Source organism: Vidua chalybeata, chromosome 7 (assembly GCF_026979565.1).
Source record: "Vidua chalybeata isolate OUT-0048 chromosome 7, bVidCha1 merged haplotype, whole genome shotgun sequence".
Lineage (NCBI taxonomy): Eukaryota > Metazoa > Chordata > Aves > Passeriformes > Viduidae > Vidua > Vidua chalybeata.
In genome coordinates, this window is record NC_071536.1 from 36,623 (window position 1) to 57,196 (window position 20,574).

The window sequence follows — 20,574 nt, forward strand, 5'->3', positions numbered from 1 at the left end:
GGCTTCGTTCTTCGCCTCTTGCAAGCTACCGCGATCTCCGGCTGCCGGAGGACAAGAAGCGTCTACTTCGCGCACAGATCACTGGAGCGGCAGCGGTGCGCTCCGAAGAGCAGCTTCTGCCGAAAGACGCCGGCAAGCGGCACTTACTTTCGGCCAGCTCCGGAGCTGCGTATTCTGCCTCTCTAGTCGCCTACATCTTAGCGAAAAGCTTTTCCGCTCCAGCTCTCAAGGAGAAAGTGTACCCGCACTGCTCACTTAGCCCGACCTTGCCAGAAAATAAGATTTGCTGCACATCCCAAGGACACTGCACTTTCCTGGGCAAGCCGCAACCTGCTGGCAGATGGCCGTGCTCTCTGTCCACTCCTGCCCAGTTCTTGGTACTAGCGGGCACGTTGCAGCCTGGCGAAGGCAAGAAGCCTGGAGAGCTGTCACAGAGCAGAAGGGCAGCTGAGATGCTGAAAAGCAGCAAAGCTGAACAGCCTGCCTCAGCTTCAGCAGTGTGTAATTGACTGAAGGCGAAAAACAAGCAGCAGAGCAGCGGGCTTCTGTGCGCACTGAAGGCAATTGCAAGAATCCAGCAGCTGCTCCTTGCCAAGCACAGGCAGCTGCCTAGGTTCTTGCTTCTTGACCAACTCACAGTTGCCCTTCTTTTCAGCAGCTGCCACCGTGTTCTCTGCATCTCGGAGCCTCTGGGGAGCAACAAGAATTTCCAAGGTGGGATGCATGACGACTATGTCAAAACCCAGGAAAGTTGTCCTGGAACACCTTCCATTGGCATGCCAAGAGTGAATTCAAGAGGCAGGAGAGCGGCAGCCACCGTCCCGCAGCAGTCTGCGAGCTTCGCACACAAGCCCTCTTCTTCGCAGCTTCGTTCTTCGCCTCTTGCAAGCTACCGCGATCTCCGGCTGCCGGAGGACAAGAAGCGGCTACTTCGCGCACAGATCACTGGAGCGGCAGCGGTGCGCTCCGAAGCGCCGCTTCTGCCGAAAGACGCCGGCAAGCGGCACTTGCTTTCGGCCAGCTCCGGAGCTGCGTATTCTGCCTCTCTAGTCGCCTACATCTTAGCGAAAAGCTTTTCCGCTCCAGTTCTCAAGGAGAAAGTGTCCCAGCACTGCTCACTTAGCCCGACCTTGCCAGGAAATAAGATTTGCTGCACCTTCCAAGGACACTGCACTTTCCTGGGCAAGCTGCAACCTGCTGGCAGATGGCCGTGCTCTCTGCCCACTCCTGCCCAGTTCTTGGTACTAGCGGGCACGTTGCAGCCTGGCGAAGGCAAGAAGCCTGGAGAGCTGTCACAGAGCAGAAGGGCAGCTGAGATGCTGAAAAGCAGCAAAGCTGAACAGCCTGCCTCAGCTTCAGCAGTGTGTAATTGACTGAAGGCGAAAAACAAGCAGCAGAGCAGCGGGCTTCTGTGCGCACTGAAGGCAATTGCAAGAATCCAGCAGCTGCTCCTTGCCAAGCACAGGCAGCTGCCTAGGTTCTTGCTTCTTGACCAACTCACAGTTGCCCTTCTTTTCAGCAGCTGCCACCGTGTTCTCTGCATCTCGGAGCCTCTGGGGAGCAACAAGAATTTCCAAGGTGGGATGCATGACGACTATGTCAAAACCCAGGAAAGTTGTCCTGGAACACCTTCCATTGGCATGCCAAGAGTGAATTCAAGAGGCAGGAGAGCAGCAGCCACCGTCCCGCAGCTGTCTGCGAGCTTCGCACATAAGCCGGCTTCTTCGCGGCTTCGTTCTTCGCCTCTTGCAAGCTACCGCGATCTCCGGCTGCCGGAGGACAAGAAGCGGCTACTTCGCGCACAGATCACTGGAGCGGCAGCGGTGCGCTCCGAAGCGCCGCTTCTGCCGAAAGACGCCGGCAAGCGGCACTTGCTTTCGGCCAGCTCCGGAGCTGCGTATTCTGCCTCTCTAGTCGCCTACATCTTAGCGAAAAGCTTTTCCGCTCCAGTTCTCAAGGAGAAAGTCTACCAGCACTGCTCACTTCCCCCGGACTTGCCAGTAAATAAGATTTGCTGCACCTTCCAAGGACACTGCACTTTCCTGGGCAAGCTGCAACCTGCTGGCAGATGGCCGTGCTCTCTGCCCACTCCTGCCCAGTTCTTGGTACTAGCGGGCACGTTGCAGCCTGGCGAAGGCAAGAAGCCTCGAGAGCTGTCACAGAGCAGAAGGGCAGCTGAGATGCTGAAAAGCAACAAAGCTGAACAGCCTGCCTCAGCTTCAGCAGTGTGTAATTGACTGAAGGCGAAAAACAAGCAGCAGAGCAGCGGGCTTCTGTGCGCACTGAAGGCAATTGCAAGAATCCAGCAGCTGCTCCTTGCCAAGCACAGGCAGCTGCCTAGGTTCTTGCTTCTTGACCAACTCACAGTTGCCCTTCTTTTCAGCAGCTGCCACCGTGTTCTCTGCATCTCGGAGCCTCTGGGGAGCAACAAGAATTTCCAAGGTGGGATGCATGACGACTATGTCAAAACCCAGGAAAGTTGTCCTGGAACACCTTCCATTGGCATGCCAAGAGTGAATTCAAGAGGCAGGAGAGCAGCAGCCACCGTCCCGCAGCAGTCTGCGAGCTTCGCACACAAGCCGGCTTCTTCGCGGCTTCGTTCTTCGCCTCTTGCAAGCTACCGCGATCTCCGGCTGCCGGAGGACAAGAAGCGGCTACTTCGCGCACAGATCACTGGAGCGGCAGCGGTGCGCTCCGAAGCGCCGCTTCTGCCGAAAGACGCCGGCAAGCGGCACTTGCTTTCGGCCAGCTCCGGAGCTGCGTATTCTGCCTCTCTAGTCGCCTACATCTTAGCGAAAAGCTTTTCCGCTCCAGTTCTCAAGGAGAAAGTGTCCCAGCACTGCTCACTTAGCCCGACCTTGCCAGGAAATAAGATTTGCTGCACCTTCCAAGGACACTGCACTTTCCTGGGCAAGCTGCAACCTGCTGGCAGATGGCCGTGCTCTCTGCCCACTCCTGCCCAGTTCTTGGTACTAGCGGGCACGTTGCAGCCTGGCGAAGGCAAGAAGCCTGGAGAGCTGTCACAGAGCAGAAGGGCAGCTGAGATGCTGAAAAGCAGCAAAGCTGAACAGCCTGCCTCAGCTTCAGCAGTGTGTAATTGACTGAAGGCGAAAAACCAAGCAGCAGAGCAGCGGGCTTCTGTGCGCACTGAAGGCAATTGCAAGAATCCAGCAGCTGCTCCTTGCCAAGCACAGGCAGCTGCCTAGGTTCTTGCTTCTTGACCAACTCACAGTTGCCCTTCTTTTCAGCAGCTGCCACCGTGTTCTCTGCATCTCGGAGCCTCTGGGGAGCAACAAGAATTTCCAAGGTGGGATGCATGACGACTATGTCAAAACCCAGGAAAGTTGTCCTGGAACACCTTCCATTGGCATGCCAAGAGTGAATTCAAGAGGCAGGAGAGCAGCAGCCACCGTCCCGCAGCTGTCTGCGAGCTTCGCACACAAGCCCTCTTCTTCGCAGCTTTGTTCTTCGCCTCTTGCAAGCTACCGCGATCTCCGGCTGCCGGAGGACAAGAAGCGGCTACTTCGCGCACAGATCACTGGAGCGGCAGCGGTGCGCTCCGAAGAGCCGCTTCTGCCGAAAGACGCCGGCAAGCGGCACTTGCTTTCGGCCAGCTCCGGAGCTGCGTATTCTGCCTCTCTAGTCGCCTACATCTTAGCGAAAAGCTTTTCCGCTCCAGTTCTCAAGGAGAAAGTCTCCCAGCACTGCTCACTTAGCCCGATCTTGCCAGTAAATAAGATTTGCTGCACCTTCCAAGGACACTGCACTTTCCTGGGCAAGCTGCAACCTGCTGGCAGATGGCCGTGCTCTCTGCCCACTCCTGCCCAGTTCTTGGTACTAGCGGGCACGTTGCAGCCTGGCGAAGGCAAGAAGCCTCGAGAGCTGTCACAGAGCAGAAGGGCAGCTGAGATGCTGAAAAGCAGCAAAGCTGAACAGCCTGCCTCAGCTTCAGCAGTGTGTAATTGACTGAAGGCGAACAACCAAGCAGCAGAGCAGCGGGCTTCTGTGCGCACTGAAGGCAATTGCAAGAATCCAGCAGCTGCTCCTTGCCAAGCACAGGCAGCTGCCTAGGTTCTTGATTCTTGACCAACTCACAGTTGCCCTTCTTTTCAGCAGCTGCCACCGTGTTCTCTGCATCTCGGAGCCTCTGGGGAGCAACAAGAATTTCCAAGGTGGGATGCATGACGACTATGTCAAAACCCAGGAAAGTTGTCCTGGAACACCTTCCATTGGCATGCCCAGAGTGAATTCAAGAGGCAGGAGAGCGGCAGCCACCGTCCCGCAGCTGTCTGCGAGCTTCGCACACAAGCCGGCTTCTTCGCAGCTTCGTTCTTCGCCTCTTGCAAGCTACCGCGATCTCCGGCTGCCGGAGGACAAGAAGCGGCTACTTCGCGCACAGATCACTGGAGCGGCAGCGGTGCGCTCCGAAAAGCCGCTTCTGCCGAAAGACGCCGGCAAGCGGCACTTGCTTTCGGCCAGCTCCGGAGCTGCGTATTCTGCCTCTCTAGTCGCCTACATCTTAGCGAAAAGCTTTTCCGCTCCAATTCTCAAGGAGAAAGTGTCCCAGCACTGCTCACTTAGCCCGACCTTGCCAGGAAATAAGATTTGCTGCACATCCAAGGACACTGCACTTTCCTGGGCAAGCTGCAACCTGCTGGCAGATGGCCGTGCTCTCTGCCCACTCCTGCCCAGTTCTTGGTACTAGCGGGCACGTTGCAGCCTGGCGAAGGCAAGAAGCCTGGAGAGCTGTCACAGAGCAGAAGGGCAGCTGAGATGCTGAAAAGCAGCAAAGCTGAACAGCCTGCCTCAGCTTCAGCAGTGTGTAATTGACTGAAGGCGAACAACCAAGCAGCAGAGCAGCGGGCTTCTGTGCGCACTGAAGGCAATTGCAAGAATCCAGCAGCTGCTCCTTGCCAAGCACAGGCAGCTGCCTAGGTTCTTGCTTCTTGACCAACTCACAGTTGCCCTTCTTTTCAGCAGCTGCCACCGTCTTCTCTGCATCTCGGAGCCTCTGGGGAGCAAGAAGAATTTCCAAGGTGGGATGCATGACGACTATGTCAAAACCCAGGAAAGTTGTCCTGGAACACCTTCCATTGGCATGCCAAGAGTGAATTCAAGAGGCAGGAGAGCAGCAGCCACCGTCCTGCAGCAGTCTGCGAGCTTCGCACATAAGCCGGCTTCTTGGCGGCTTAGTTCTTCGCCTCTTGCAAGCTACCGCGATCTCCGGCTGCCGGAGGACAAGAAGCGGCTACTTCGCGCACAGATCACTGGAGCGGCAGCGGTGCGCTCCGAAGCGCCGCTTCTGCCGAAAGACGCCGGCAAGCGGCACTTGCTTTCGGCCAGCTCCGGAGCTGCGTATTCTGCCTCTCTAGTCGCCTACATCTTAGCGAAAAGCTTTTCCGCTCCAGTTCTCAAGGAGAAAGTGTACCAGCACTGCTCACTTAGCCCGATCTTGCCAGGAAATAAGATTTGCTGCACTTCCAAGGACACTGCACTTTCCTGGGCAAGCTGCAACCTGCTGGCAGATGGCCGTGCTCTCTGCCCACTCCTGCCCAGTTCTTGGTACTAGCGGGCACGTTGCAGCCTGGCGAAGGCAAGAAGCCTGGAGAGCTGTCACAGAGCAGAAGGGCAGCTGAGATGCTGAAAAGCAACAAAGCTGAACAGCCTGCCTCAGCTTCAGCAGTGTGTAATTGACTGAAGGCGAAAAACCAAGCAGCAGAGCAGCGGGCTTCTGGGCGCACTGAAGGCAATTGCAAGAATCCAGCAGCTGCTCCTTGCCAAGCACAGGCAGCTGCCTAGGTTCTTGCTTCTTGACCAACTCACAGTTGCCCTTCTTTTCAGCAGCTGCCACCGTGTTCTCTGCATCTCGGAGCCTCTGGGGAGCAACAAGAATTTCCAAGGTGGGATGCATGACGACTATGTCAAAACTCAGGAAAGTTGTCCTGGAACACCTTTCATTGGCATGCCAAGAGTGAATTCAACAGGCAGGAGAGCGGCAGCCACCGTCCCGCAGCAGTCTGCAAGCATCGAACAAAAGCCCTCTTCTTCGCAGCTTTATTCTTCGCCTCTTGCAAGCTACCTCGATCTCCGGCTGCCGGAGGACAAGAAGCGGCTACTTCGCGCACAGATCACTGGAGCGGCAGCGGTGCGCTCCGAAGAGCCGCTTCTGCCGAAAGACGCCGGCAAGCGGCACTTGCTTTCGGCCAGCTCCGGAGCTGCGTATTCTGCCTCTCTAGTCGCCTACATCTTAGCGAAAAGCTTTTCCGCTCCAGTTCTCAAGGAGAAAGTGTACCAGCACTGCTCACTTAGCCCGATCTTGCCAGGAAATAAGATTTGCTGCACCTTCCAAGGACACTGCACTTTCCTGGGCAAGCTGCAACCTGCTGGCAGATGGCCGTGCTCTCTGCCCACTCCTGCCCAGTTCTTGGTACTAGCGGGCACGTTGCAGCCTGGCGAAGGCAAGAAGCCTCTGGAGAGCTGTCACAGAGCAGAAGGGCAGCTGAGATGCTGAAAAGCAGCAAAGCTGAACAGCCTGCCTCAGCTTCAGCAGTGTGTAATTGACTGAAGGCGAAAAACCAAGCAGCAGAGCAGCGGGCTTCTGTGCGCACTGAAGGCAATTGCAAGAATCCAGCAGCTGCTCCTTGCCAAGCACAGTCAGCTGCCTATTTTCTTGCTTCTTGACCTACTCACAATTGCCCTTCTTTTCAGCAGCTGCCACCGTGTTCTCTGCATCTCGGAGCCTCTGGGGAGCAACAAGAATTTCCAAGGTGGGATGCATGACGACTATGTCAAAACCCAGGAAAGTTGTCCTGGAACACCTTCCATTGGCATGCCAAGAGTGAATTCAAGAGGCAGGAGAGCAGCAGCCACCGTCCTGCAGCAGCCTGGCAGCTTCGCACACAAGCCGGCTTCTTGGCGGCTTCGTTCTTCGCCTCTTGCAAGCTACCGCGATCTCCGGCTGCCGGAGGACAAGAAGCGGCTACTTCGCGCACAGACCACTGGAGCGGCAGCGGTGCGCTCCGAAGAGCAGCTTCTGCCGAAAGACGCCGGCAAGCGGCACTTGCTTTCGGCCAGCTCCGGAGCTGCGTATTCTGCCTCTCTAGTCGCCTCCATCTTAGCGAAAAGCTTTTCCACTCCAGCTCTCAAGGAGAAAGTGTACCCGCACTGCTCACTTAGCCCGACCTTGCCAGGAAATTGGATTTGCTGCACATTCCAAGGACACTGCACTTTCCTGGGGAAGCTGCAACCTGCTGGCAGATGGCCGTGCTCGCTGCCCGCTCCTGCCCAGCTCTTGGTACTAACGGGCACGTTGCAGCCTGGCGAAGGCAGGAAGCCTGGAGAGCTGTCACAGAGCAGAAGGGCAGCTGAGATGCTGAAAAGCAGCAAAGCTGAACAGCCTGCCTCAGCTTCAGCAGTGTGTAATTGACTGAAGGCGAAAAACCAAGCAGCAGAGCAGCGGGCTTCTGGGCGCACTGAAGGCAATTGCAAGAATCCAGCAGCTGCTCCTTGCCAAGCACAGGCAGCTGCCTAGGTTCTTGCTTCTTGACCAACTCACAGTTGCCCTTCTTTTCAGCAGCTGCCACCGTCTTCTCTGCATCTCGGAGCCTCTGGGGAGCAAGAAGAATTTCCAAGGTGGGATGCATGACGACTATGTCAAAACCCAGGAAAGTTGTCCTGGAACACCTTCCATTGGCATGCCAAGAGTGAATTCAAGAGGCAGGAGAGCAGCAGCCACCGTCCTGCAGCAGTCTGCAGGCATCGCACATAAGCCCTCTTCTTCGCAGCCTTCTTCTTCGCCTCTTGCAAGCTACCGCGATCTCCGGCTGCCGGAGGACAAGAAGCGGCTACTTCGCGCACAGATCACTGGAGCGGCAGCGGTGCGCTCCGAAGAGCCGCTTCTGCCGAAAGACGCCGGCAAGCGGCACTTGCTTTCGGCCAGCTCCGGAGCTGCGTATTCTGCCTCTCTAGTCGCCTACATCTTAGCGAAAAGCTTTTCCGCTCCAGTTCTCAAGGAGAAAGTGTCCCAGCACTGCTCACTTAGCCCGATCTTGCCAGTAAATAAGATTTGCTGCACCTTCCAAGGACACTGCACTTTCCTGGGCAAGCTGCAACCTGCTGGCAGATGGCCGTGCTCTCTGCCCACTCCTGCCCAGTTCTTGGTACTAGCGGGCACGTTGCAGCCTGGCGAAGGCAAGAAGCCTCGAGAGCTGTCACAGAGCAGAAGGGCAGCTGAGATGCTGAAAAGCAACAAAGCTGAACAGCCTGCCTCAGCTTCAGCAGTGTGTAATTGACTGAAGGCGAAAAACAAGCAGCAGAGCAGCGGGCTTCTGGGCGCACTGAAGGCAGTTGCAAGAATCCAGCAGCTGCTCCTTGCCAAGCACAGGCAGCTGCCTAGGTTCTTGCTTCTTGACCAACTCCCAGTTGCCCTTCTTTTCAGCAGCTGCCACCGTGTTCTCTGCATCTCGGAGCCTCTGGGGAGCAACAAGAATTTCCAAGGTGGGATGCATGACGACTATGTCAAAACTCAGGAAAATTGTCCCGGAACACCTTCCATTGGCATGCCAAGAGTGAATTCAACAGGCAGGAGAGCGGCAGCCACCGTCCTGCAGCAGTCTGCAAGCATCGAACACAAGCCCTCTTCTTCGCAGCTTTATTCTTCGCCTCTTGCAAGCTACCTCGATCTCCGGCTGCCAAAGGACAAGAAGCGGCTACTTCGCGCACAGATCACTGGAGCGGCAGCGGTGCGCTCCGAAGAGCCGCTTCTGCCGAAAGACGCCGGCAAGCGGCACTTGCTTTCGGCCAGCTCCGGAGCTGCGTATTCTGCCTCTCTAGTCGCCTACATCTTAGCGAAAAGCTTTTCCGCTCCAGTTCTCAAGGAGAAAGTCTCCCAGCACTGCTCACTTAGCCCGATCTTGCCAGTAAATAAGATTTGCTGCACCTTCCAAGGACACTGCACTTTCCTGGGCAAGCTGCAACCTGCTGGCAGATGGCCGTGCTCTCTGCCCACTCCTGCCCAGTTCTTGGTACTAGCGGGCACGTTGCAGCCTGGCGAAGGCAAGAAGCCTGGAGAGCTGTCACAGAGCAGAAGGGCAGCTGAGATGCTGAAAAGCAACAAAGCTGAACAGCCTGCCTCAGCTTCAGCAGTGTGTAATTGACTGAAGGCGAAAACCAAGCAGCAGAGCAGCGGGCTTCTGGGCGCACTGAAGGCAGTTGCAAGAATCCAGCAGCTGCTCCTTGCCAAGCACAGGCAGCTGCCTAGGTTCTTGCTTTTTGACCAACTCCCAGTTGCCCTTCTTTTCAGCAGCTGCCACCGTGTTCTCTGCATCTCGGAGCCTCTGGGGAGCAACAAGAATTTCCAAGGTGGGATGCATGACGACTATGTCAAAACTCAGGAAAATTGTCCTGGAACACCTTCCACTGGCATGCCCAGAGTGAATTCAACAGGCAGGAGAGCGGCAGCCACCGTCCTGCAGCAGTCTGCAAGCATCGAACACAAGCCCTCTTCTTCGCAGCTTTATTCTTCGCCTCTTGCAAGCTACCGCGATCTCCGGCTGCCGAAGGACAAGAAGCGGCTACTTCGTGCACAGATCACTGGAGCGGCAGCGGTGCGCTCCGAAGAGCCGCTTCTGCCGAAAGACGCCGGCAAGCGGCACTTGCTTTCGGCCAGCTCCGGAGCTGCGTATTCTGCCTCTCTAGTCGCCTACATCTTAGCGAAAAGCTTTTCCGCTCCAGTTCTCAAGGAGAAAGTCTCCCAGCACTGCTCACTTAGCCCGACCTTGCCAGGAAATAAGATTTGCTGCACCTTCCAAGGGCACTGCACTTTCCTGGGCAAGCTGCAACCTGCTGGCAGATGGCCGTGCTCTCTGCCCACTCCTGCCCAATTCTTGGTACTAGCGGGCACGTTGCAGCATGGCGAAGGCAAGAAGCCTGGAGAGCTGTCACAGAGCAGAAGGGCAGCTGAGATGCTGAAAAGCAGCAAAGCTGAACAGCCTGCCTCAGCTTCAGCAGTGTGTAATTGACTGAAGGCGAACAACCAAGCAGCAGAGCAGCGGGCTTCTGTGCGCACTGAAGGCAATTGCAAGAATCCAGCAGCTGCTCCTTGCCAAGCACAGGCAGCTGCCTATGTTCTTGCTTCTTGACCAACTCACCGTTGCCCTTCTTTTCAGCAGCTGCCATCGTGTTCTCTGCACCTCGGAGCCTCTGTGGAGCAGCAAGAATTTCCAAGGAGGGAAGCATCAGGACTACGTAAAAGCCAGAAAAATTGTCCTGGAACACGTTCCACTCGCATGCCCAGAGTGAATTCAACAGGCAGGAGAGCGGCAGCCACCGTCCCGCAGCTGTCTGCGAGCTTCGAACACAAGCCCTCTTCTTCGCAGCTTCATTCTTCGCCACTTGCAAGCTACCTCGATCTCCGGCTGCCAAAGGACAAGAAGCGGCTACTCCGCGCACAGATGACTGGGGCGGTAGCCGTGCGCTCCGGAGCATAGCTTCTGCCGAAAGACGCCGGCAAGCGGCACTTGCTTTCGGCCAGCGCCGGAGCTCCGTATTCGGCCTCTCTAGTCGCCTCCATCTTAGCGAAAAGCTTTTCCACTCCAGCTCTCAAAGAGAAAGTTTACCCGTACTGCTCACTTCCCCCGGACTTGCCAAGAAATTGGATTTGCTGCACATCCGAAAGACACTGCACTTTCCTGGGGAAGCCACAAACTGCTGGCAGAGGAGCGTGCTCGCTGTCTGCTCCTGCCCAGCTCTTGGTACTAACGGGCACGTTGCAGCCTGGCGAAGGCAAGAAGCCTGGAGAGCTGTCACAGAGCAGAAGGGCAGCTGAGATGCTGAAAAGCAGAAAAGCTGAACAGCCTGCCTCAGCTTCAGCAGTGTGTAATTGACTGAAGGCGAAAAACCAAGCAGCAGAGCAGCGGGCTTCTGTGCGCACTGAAGGCAATTGCAAGAATCCAGCAGCTGCTCCTTGCCAAGCACAAGCAGCTGCCTAGGTTCGTGCTTCTTGACCAACTCACAGTTGCCCTTCTTTTCAGCAGCTGCCACCGTGTTCTCTGCATCTCGGAGCCTCTGGGGAGCAACAAGAATTTCCAAGGTGGGATGCATGACGACTATGTCAAAACCCAGGAAAGTTGTCCTGGAACACCTTCCATTGGCATGCCAAGAGTGAATTCAAGAGGCAGGAGAGCAGCAGCCACCGTCCTGCAGCAGCCTGGCAGCTTCGCACACAAGCCGGCTTCTTGGCGGCTTCGTTCTTCGCCTCTTGCAAGCTACCGCGATCTCCGGCTGCCGGAGGACAAGAAGCGGCTACTTCGCGCACAGATCACTGGAGCGGCAGCGGTGCGCTCCGAAAAGCCGCTTCTGCCGAAAGACGCCGGCAAGCGGCACTTGCTTTCGGCCAGCTCCGGAGCTGCGTATTCTGCCTCTCTAGTCGCCTACATCTTAGCGAAAAGCTTTTCCGCTCCAATTCTCAAGGAGAAAGTCTCCCAGCACTGCTCACTTAGCCCGACCTTGCCAGGAAATAAGATTTGCTGCACTTCTAAGGGCACAGCACTTTCCTGGGCAAGCTGCAACCTGCTGGCAGATGGCCGTGCTCTCTGCCCACTCCTGCCCAGTTCTTGGTACTAGCGGGCACGTTGCAACCTGGCGAAGGCAAGAAGCCTGGAGAGCTGTCACAGAGCAGAAGGGCAGCTGAGATGCTGAAAAGCAGCAAAGCTGAACAGCCTGCCTCAGCTTCAGCAGTGTGTAATTGACTGAAGGCGAACAACCAAGCAGCAGAGCAGCGGGCTTCTGTGCGCACTGAAGGCAATTGCAAGAATCCAGCAGCTGCTCCTTGCCAAGCACAGGCAGCTGCCTAGGTTCTTGCTTCTTGACCAACTCACAGTTGCCCTTCTTTTCAGCAGCTGCCACCGTCTTCTCTGCATCTCGGAGCCTCTGGGGAGCAAGAAGAATTTACAAGGTGGGATGCATGACGACTATGTCAAAACCCAGGAAAGTTGTCCTGGAACACCTTCCATTGGCATGCCAAGAGTGAATTCAAGAGGCAGGAGAGCGGCAGCCACCGTCCCGCAGCAGTCTGCAGGCATCGCACATAAGCCCTCTTCTTCGCAGCCTTATTCTTCGCCTCTTGCAAGCTACCGCGATCTCCGGCTGCCGGAGGCCAAGAAGCGGCTACTTCGCGCACAGATCACTGGAGCGGCAGCGGTGCGCTCCGAAGAGCCGCTTCTGCCGAAAGACGCCGGCAAGCGGCACTTGCTTTCGGCCAGCTCCGGAGCTGCGTATTCTGCCTCTCTAGTCGCCTACATCTTAGCGAAAAGCTTTTCCGCTCCAGTTCTCAAGGAGAAAGTCTCCCAGCACTGCTCACTTAGCCCGATCTTGCCAGTAAATAAGATTTGCTGCACCTTCCAAGGACACTGCACTTTCCTGGGCAAGCTGCAACCTGCTGGCAGATGGCCGTGCTCTCTGCCCACTCCTGCCCAGTTCTTGGTACTAGCGGGCACGTTGCAGCCTGGCGAAGGCAAGAAGCCTCGAGAGCTGTCACAGAGCAGAAGGGCAGCTGAGATGCTGAAAAGCAACAAAGCTGAACAGCCTGCCTCAGCTTCAGCAGTGTGTAATTGACTGAAGGCGAAAACCAAGCAGCAGAGCAGCGGGCTTCTGGGCGCACTGAAGGCAATTGCAAGAATCCAGCAGCTGCTCCTTGCCAAGCACAGGCAGCTGCCTAGGTTCTTGCTTCTTGACCAACTCACAGTTGCCCTTCTTTTCAGCAGCTGCCACCGTGTTCTCTGCATCTCGGAGCCTCTGGGGAGCAACAAGAATTTCCAAGGTGGGATGCATGACGACTATGTCAAAACTCAGGAAAATTGTCTTGGAACACCTTCCACTCGCATGCCCAGAGTGAATTCAACAGGCAGGAGAGCGGCAGCCACCGTCCTGCAGCAGTCTGCAAGCATCGAACAAAAGCCCTCTTCTTCGCAGCTTTATTCTTCGCCTCTTGCAAGCTACCTCGATCTCCGGCTGCCAAAGGACAAGAAGCGGCTACTTCGCGCACAGATCACTGGAGCGGCAGCGGTGCGCTCCGAAGAGCCGCTTCTGCCGAAAGACGCCGGCAAGCGGCACTTGCTTTCGGCCAGCTCCGGAGCTGCGTATTCTGCCTCTCTAGTCGCCTACATCTTAGCGAAAAGCTTTTCCGCTCCAGTTCTCAAGGAGAAAGTCTCCCAGCACTGCTCACTTAGCCCGACCTTGCCAGGAAATAAGATTTGCTGCACCTTCTGAGGGCACTGCACTTTCCTGGGCAAGCTGCAACCTGCTGGCAGATGGCCGTGCTCTCTGCCCACTCCTGCCCAGTTCTTGGTACTAGCGGGCACGTTGCAGCCTGGCGAAGGCAAGAAGCCTGGAGAGCTGTCACAGAGCAGAAGGGCAGCTGAGATGCTGAAAAGCAGCAAAGCTGAACAGCCTGCCTCAGCTTCAGCAGTGTGTAATTGACTGAAGGCGAAAAAGCAAGCAGCAGAGCAGCGGGCTTCTGGGCGCACTGAAGGCAATTGCAAGAATCCAGCAGCTGCTCCTTGCCAAGCACAGTCAGCTGCCTATTTTCTTGCTTCTTGACCTACTCACAATTGCCCTTCTTTTCAGCAGCTGCCACCGTGTTCTCTGCATCTCGGAGCCTCTGGGGAGCAACAAGAATTTCCAAGGTGGGATGCATGACGACTATGTCAAAACCCAGGAAAGTTGTCCTGGAACACCTTCCATTGGCATGCCAAGAGTGAATTCAAGAGGCAGGAGAGCAGCAGCCACCGTCCTGCAGCAGCCTGGCAGCTTCGCACACAAGCCGGCTTCTTGGCGGCTTCGTTCTTCGCCTCTTGCAAGCTACCGCGATCTCCGGCTGCCGGAGGACAAGAAGCGGCTACTTCGCGCACAGACCACTGGAGCGGCAGCGGTGCGCTCCGAAGAGCAGCTTCTGCCGAAAGACGCCGGCAAGCGGCACTTGCTTTCGGCCAGCTCCGGAGCTGCGTATTCTGCCTCTCTAGTCGCCTCCATCTTAGCGAAAAGCTTTTCCACTCCAGCTCTCAAGGAGAAAGTTTACCCGCACTGCTCACTTCCCCCGACCTTGCCAGGAAATTGGATTTGCTGCACATTCCGAAGACACTGCACTTTCCTGGGCAAGCCACAAACTGCTGGCAGATGAGCGTGCTCTCTGTCCACTCCTGCCCAGCTCTTGGTACTAACGGGCACGTTGCAGCCTGGCGAAGGCAAGAAGCCTGGAGAGCTGTCACAGAGCAGAAGGGCAGATGAGATGCTGAAAAGCAGCAAAGCTGAACAGCCTGCCTCAGCTTCAGCAGTGTGTAATTGACTGAAGGCGAACAACCAAGCAGCAGAGCAGCGGGCTTCTGTGCGCACTGAAGGCAATTGCAAGAATCCAGCAGCTGCTCCTTGCCAAGCACAGGCAGCTGCCTAGGTTCTTGCTTCTTGACCAACTCACAGTTGCCCTTCTTTTCAGCAGCTGCCACCGTCTTCTCTGCATCTCGGAGCCTCTGGGGAGCAAGAAGAATTTACAAGGTGGGATGCATGACGACTATGTCAAAACCCAGGAAAGTTGTCCTGGAACACCTTCCATTGGCATGCCAAGAGTGAATTCAAGAGGCAGGAGAGCGGCAGCCACCGTCCCGCAGCAGTCTGCAGGCATCGCACATAAGCCCTCTTCTTCGCAGCCTTATTCTTCGCCTCTTGCAAGCTACCGCGATCTCCGGCTGCCGGAGGCCAAGAAGCGGCTACTTCGCGCACAGATCACTGGAGCGGCAGCGGTGCGCTCCGAAGAGCCGCTTCTGCCGAAAGACGCCGGCAAGCGGCACTTGCTTTCGGCCAGCTCCGGAGCTGCGTATTCTGCCTCTCTAGTCGCCTACATCTTAGCGAAAAGCTTTTCCGCTCCAGTTCTCAAGGAGAAAGTCTCCCAGCACTGCTCACTTAGCCCGATCTTGCCAGTAAATAAGATTTGCTGCACCTTCCAAGGACACTGCACTTTCCTGGGCAAGCTGCAACCTGCTGGCAGATGGCCGTGCTCTCTGCCCACTCCTGCCCAGTTCTTGGTACTAGCGGGCACGTTGCAGCCTGGCGAAGGCAAGAAGCCTCGAGAGCTGTCACAGAGCAGAAGGGCAGCTGAGATGCTGAAAAGCAACAAAGCTGAACAGCCTGCCTCAGCTTCAGCAGTGTGTAATTGACTGAAGGCGAAAACCAAGCAGCAGAGCAGCGGGCTTCTGGGCGCACTGAAGGCAGTTGCAAGAATCCAGCAGCTGCTCCTTGCCAAGCACAGGCAGCTGCCTAGGTTCTTGCTTCTTGACCAACTCCCAGTTGCCCTTCTTTTCAGCAGCTGCCACCGTGTTCTCTGCATCTCGGAGCCTCTGGGGAGCAACAAGAATTTCCAAGGTGGGATGCATGACGACTATGTCAAAACTCAGGAAAATTGTCCTGGAACACCTTCCACTCGCATGCCCAGAGTGAATTCAACAGGCAGGAGAGCGGCAGCCACCGTCCTGCAGCTGTCTGCAAGCATCGAACACAAGCCCTCTTCTTCGCAGCTTTATTCTTCGCCTCTTGCAAGCTACCTCGATCTCCGGCTGCCAAAGGACAAGAAGCGGCTACTTCGCGCACAGATCACTGGAGCGGCAGCGGTGCGCTCCGAAGAGCCGCTTCTGCCGAAAGACGCCGGCAAGCGGCACTTGCTTTCGGCCAGCTCCGGAGCTGCGTATTCTGCCTCTCTAGTCGCCTACATCTTAGCGAAAAGCTTTTCCGCTCCAGTTCTCAAGGAGAAAGTCTCCCAGCACTGCTCACTTAGCCCGACCTTGCCAGGAAATAAGATTTGCTGCACCTTCTGAGGGCACTGCACTTTCCTGGGCAAGCTGCAACCTGCTGGCAGATGGCCGTGCTCTCTGCCCACTCCTGCCCAATTCTTGGTACTAGCGGGCACGTTGCAGCCTGGCGAAGGCAAGAAGCCTGGAGAGCTGTCACAGAGCAGAAGGGCAGCTGAGATGCTGAAAAGCAGCAAAGCTGAACAGCCTGCCTCAGCTTCAGCAGTGTGTAATTGACTGAAGGCGAAAAACCAAGCAGCAGAGCAGCGGGCTTCTGTGCGCACTGAAGGCAATTGCAAGAATCCAGCAGCTGCTCCTTGCCAAGCACAGGCAGCTGCCTATGTTCTTGATTCTTGACCAACTCACAGTTGCCCTTCTTTCAGCAGCTGCCACCGTGTTCTCTGCACCTCGGAGCCTCTGTGGAGCAACAAGAATTTCCAAGGAGGGATGCATGACGACTATGTCAAAAGCCAGGAAAGTTGTCCTGGAACACCTTCCACTTGCATGCCCAGAGTGAATTCAACAGGCAGGAGAGCGGCAGCCACCGTCCCGCAGCTGTCTGCGAGCTTCGAACACAAGCCCTCTTCTTCGCAGCTTCATTCTTCGCCTCTTGCAAGCTACCTCGATCTCCGGCTGCCAAAGGACAAGAAGCGGCTACTCCGCGCACAGATCACTGGGGCGGTAGCGGTGCGCTCCGGAGCATAGCTTCTGCCGAAACACGCCGGCAAGCGGCACTTGCTTTCGGCCAGCGCCGGAGCTCCGTATTCTGCCTCTCTAGTCGCCTCCATCTTAGCGAAAAGCTTTTCCACTCCAGCTCTCAAAGAGAAAGTTTACCCGTACTGCTCACTTCCCCCGGACTTGCCAAGAAATTGGATTTGCTGCACATCCGAAAGACACTGCACTTTCCTGGGGAAGCCACAAACTGCTGGCAGAGGAGCGTGCTCGCTGTCTGCTCCTGCCCAGCTCTTGGTACTAACGGGCACGTTGCAGCCTGGCGAAGGCAAGAAGCCTGGAGAGCTGTCACAGAGCAGAAGGGCAGATGAGATGCTGAAAAGCAGCAAAGCTGAACAGCCTGCCTCAGCTTCAGCAGTGTGTAATTGACTGAAGGCGAACAACCAAGCAGCAGAGCAGCGGGCTTCTGTGCGCACTGAAGGCAATTGCAAGAATCCAGCAGCTGCTCCTTGCCAAGCACAGGCAGCTGCCTAGGTTCTTGCTTCTTGACCAACTCACAGTTGCCCTTCTTTTCAGCAGCTGCCACCGTCTTCTCTGCATCTCGGAGCCTCTGGGGAGCAAGAAGAATTTACAAGGTGGGATGCATGACGACTATGTCAAAACCCAGGAAAGTTGTCCTGGAACACCTTCCATTGGCATGCCAAGAGTGAATTCAAGAGGCAGGAGAGCGGCAGCCACCGTCCCGCAGCAGTCTGCAGGCATCGCACATAAGCCCTCTTCTTCGCAGCCTTATTCTTCGCCTCTTGCAAGCTACCGCGATCTCCGGCTGCCGGAGGCCAAGAAGCGGCTACTTCGCGCACAGATCACTGGAGCGGCAGCGGTGCGCTCCGAAGAGCCGCTTCTGCCGAAAGACGCCGGCAAGCGGCACTTGCTTTCGGCCAGCTCCGGAGCTGCGTATTCTGCCTCTCTAGTCGCCTACATCTTAGCGAAAAGCTTTTCCGCTCCAGTTCTCAAGGAGAAAGTCTCCCAGCACTGCTCACTTAGCCCGATCTTGCCAGTAAATAAGATTTGCTGCACCTTCCAAGGACACTGCACTTTCCTGGGCAAGCTGCAACCTGCTGGCAGATGGCCGTGCTCTCTGCCCACTCCTGCCCAGTTCTTGGTACTAGCGGGCACGTTGCAGCCTGGCGAAGGCAAGAAGCCTCGAGAGCTGTCACAGAGCAGAAGGGCAGCTGAGATGCTGAAAAGCAACAAAGCTGAACAGCCTGCCTCAGCTTCAGCAGTGTGTAATTGACTGAAGGCGAAAACCAAGCAGCAGAGCAGCGGGCTTCTGGGCGCACTGAAGGCAGTTGCAAGAATCCAGCAGCTGCTCCTTGCCAAGCACAGGCAGCTGCCTAGGTTCTTGCTTCTTGACCAACTCCCAGTTGCCCTTCTTTTCAGCAGCTGCCACCGTGTTCTCTGCATCTCGGAGCCTCTGGGGAGCAACAAGAATTTCCAAGGTGGGATGCATGACGACTATGTCAAAACTCAGGAAAATTGTCCTGGAACACCTTCCACTCGCATGCCCAGAGTGAATTCAACAGGCAGGAGAGCGGCAGCCACCGTCCTGCAGCTGTCTGCAAGCATCGAACACAAGCCCTCTTCTTCGCAGCTTTATTCTTCGCCTCTTGCAAGCTACCTCGATCTCCGGCTGCCAAAGGACAAGAAGCGGCTACTTCGCGCACAGATCACTGGAGCGGCAGCGGTGCGCTCCGAAGAGCCGCTTCTGCCGAAAGACGCCGGCAAGCGGCACTTGCTTTCGGCCAGCTCCGGAGCTGCGTATTCTGCCTCTCTAGTCGCCTACATCTTAGCGAAAAGCTTTTCCGCTCCAGTTCTCAAGGAGAAAGTCTCCCAGCACTGCTCACTTAGCCCGACCTTGCCAGGAAATAAGATTTGCTGCACCTTCCAAGGACACTGCACTTTCCTGGGCAAGCTGCAACCTGCTGGCAGATGGCCGTGCTCTCTGCCCACTCCTGCCCAGTTCTTGGTACTAGCGGGCACGTTGCAGCCTGGCGAAGGCAAGAAGCCTGGAGAGCTGTCACAGAGCAGAAGGGCAGCTGAGATGCTGAAAAGCAGCAAAGCTGAACAGCCTGCCTCAGCTTCAGCAGTGTGTAATTGACTGAAGGCGAAAAAGCAAGCAGCAGAGCAGCGGGCTTCTGTGCGCACTGAAGGCAATTGCAAGAATCCAGCAGCTGCTCCTTGCCAAGCACAGGCAGCTGCCTATGTTCTTGCTTCTTGACCAACTCACCGTTGCCCTTCTTTTCAGCAGCTGCCATCGTGTTCTCTGCACCTCGGAGCCTCTGTGGAGCAGCAAGAATTTCCAAGGAGGGAAGCATCAGGACTACGTAAAAGCCAGAAAAATTGTCCTGGAACACCTTCCACTCGCATGCCCAGAGTGAATTCAACAGGCAGGAGAGCGGCAGCCACCGTCCTGCAGCAGTCTGCAAGCATCGAACACAAGCCCTCTTCTTCGCAGCTTCATTCTTCGCCACTTGCAAGCTACCTCGATCTCCGGCTGCCAAAGGACAAGAAGCGGCTACTCCGCGCACAGATGACTGGGGCGGCAGCGGTGCGCTCCGAAGAGCCGCTTCTGCCGAAACACGCCGGCAAGCGGCACTTGCTTTCGGCCAGCGCCGGAGCTCCGTATTCTGCCTCTCTAGTCGCCTCCATCTTAGCGAAAAGCTTTTCCACTCCAGCTCTCAAAGAGAAAGTTTACCCGTACTGCTCACTTCCCCCGGACTTGCCAAGAAATTGGATTTGCTGCACATCCGAAAGACACTGCACTTTCCTGGGGAAGCCACAAACTGCTGGCAGAGGAGCGTGCTCGCTGTCTGCTCCTGCCCAGCTCTTGGTACTAGCGGGCACGTTGCAGCCTGGCGAAGGCAAGAAGCCTCGAGAGCTGTCACAGAGCAGAAGGGCAGCTGAGATGCTGAAAAGCAGCAAAGCTGAACAGCCTGCCTAAGCTTCAGCAGTGTGCAATTGACTGAAGGCGAAACACGAAGCAGCAGAGCAGCGGGCTTCTGTGCGCAGTGAAGGCAATTGCAAGAATCCAGCAGCTGCTCCTTGCCAAGCACAGGCAGCTGCCTAGGTTCTTGCTTCTTGACCAACTCACAGTTGCCCTTCTTTTCAGCAGCTGCCACCGTGTTCTCTGCATCTCGGAGCTCTGGGGAGCAACAAGAATTTCCAAGGTGGTGTAAGAGCCCGTCTGAAGCCCCTCATTTTCCGTTCTGCCTTCTGATTGCCATGAGAAAGAATCTCTTCCTCCACTGCAGTTCCGGCTTAGAACAGGACACAGTGCAGGTGCAACCACTGAACCGTCATGCTAGGTGTTCCGAACAAGGCCTGGCAAGAACTTGGCAAGGAGTTGGCAAGGACTTGGCAAAGACCTGACGTGGACCCAGCACGGGACAGCCTGATGCGCGGCCTGCTTCTAATCTCCTTTCTTAAGCCAAATGAACTTTTGGGGTGACTCCCGGGGTCCTTCATTGAAGACCCCTCATCTGCCTCGTTACCAGTGTGACAAACAAAGAATGAGAACCCTCCTCCCAAGGACTGAGACTGAGACCCCTGCTATAGGGAGGAGGGGAAATTGGTGGTCTGACCACTAATGACATGACCTCTTTCCCTTCAGTGATTCAAATGGACTTATTCTTCATTGGATTCGTCTTGCTTTGGTGGTTTCTGTGGACTCACCTGTTCCCGCGTGGCGATTACAATGGACTTTCGTTGTTACACTTGCTCCCCCCTCTTTCCTCTGTGGACTATAACTGGAGCCCCGAGTCGACCAGAACTTCGGAGACTCCCCCGACACGACAGACGGAACGCCGTCGTCCGGACCACTGAGGATCTCGCCTGTGTTGGTAGCTATTCCCATACCCCTCTTCTCTCTCTCTCTCTCCTTTTATCTCCTTTCCGATCCCCACTATTGCATTTACTGTTTTGGCCCCTAATAAAGGTGCATTTGTTATGATTAACTGATAGTCCCTTGTTGTTTGCCTTTTTGCACTTTTGGGATCGGTGAAAAGAGCCA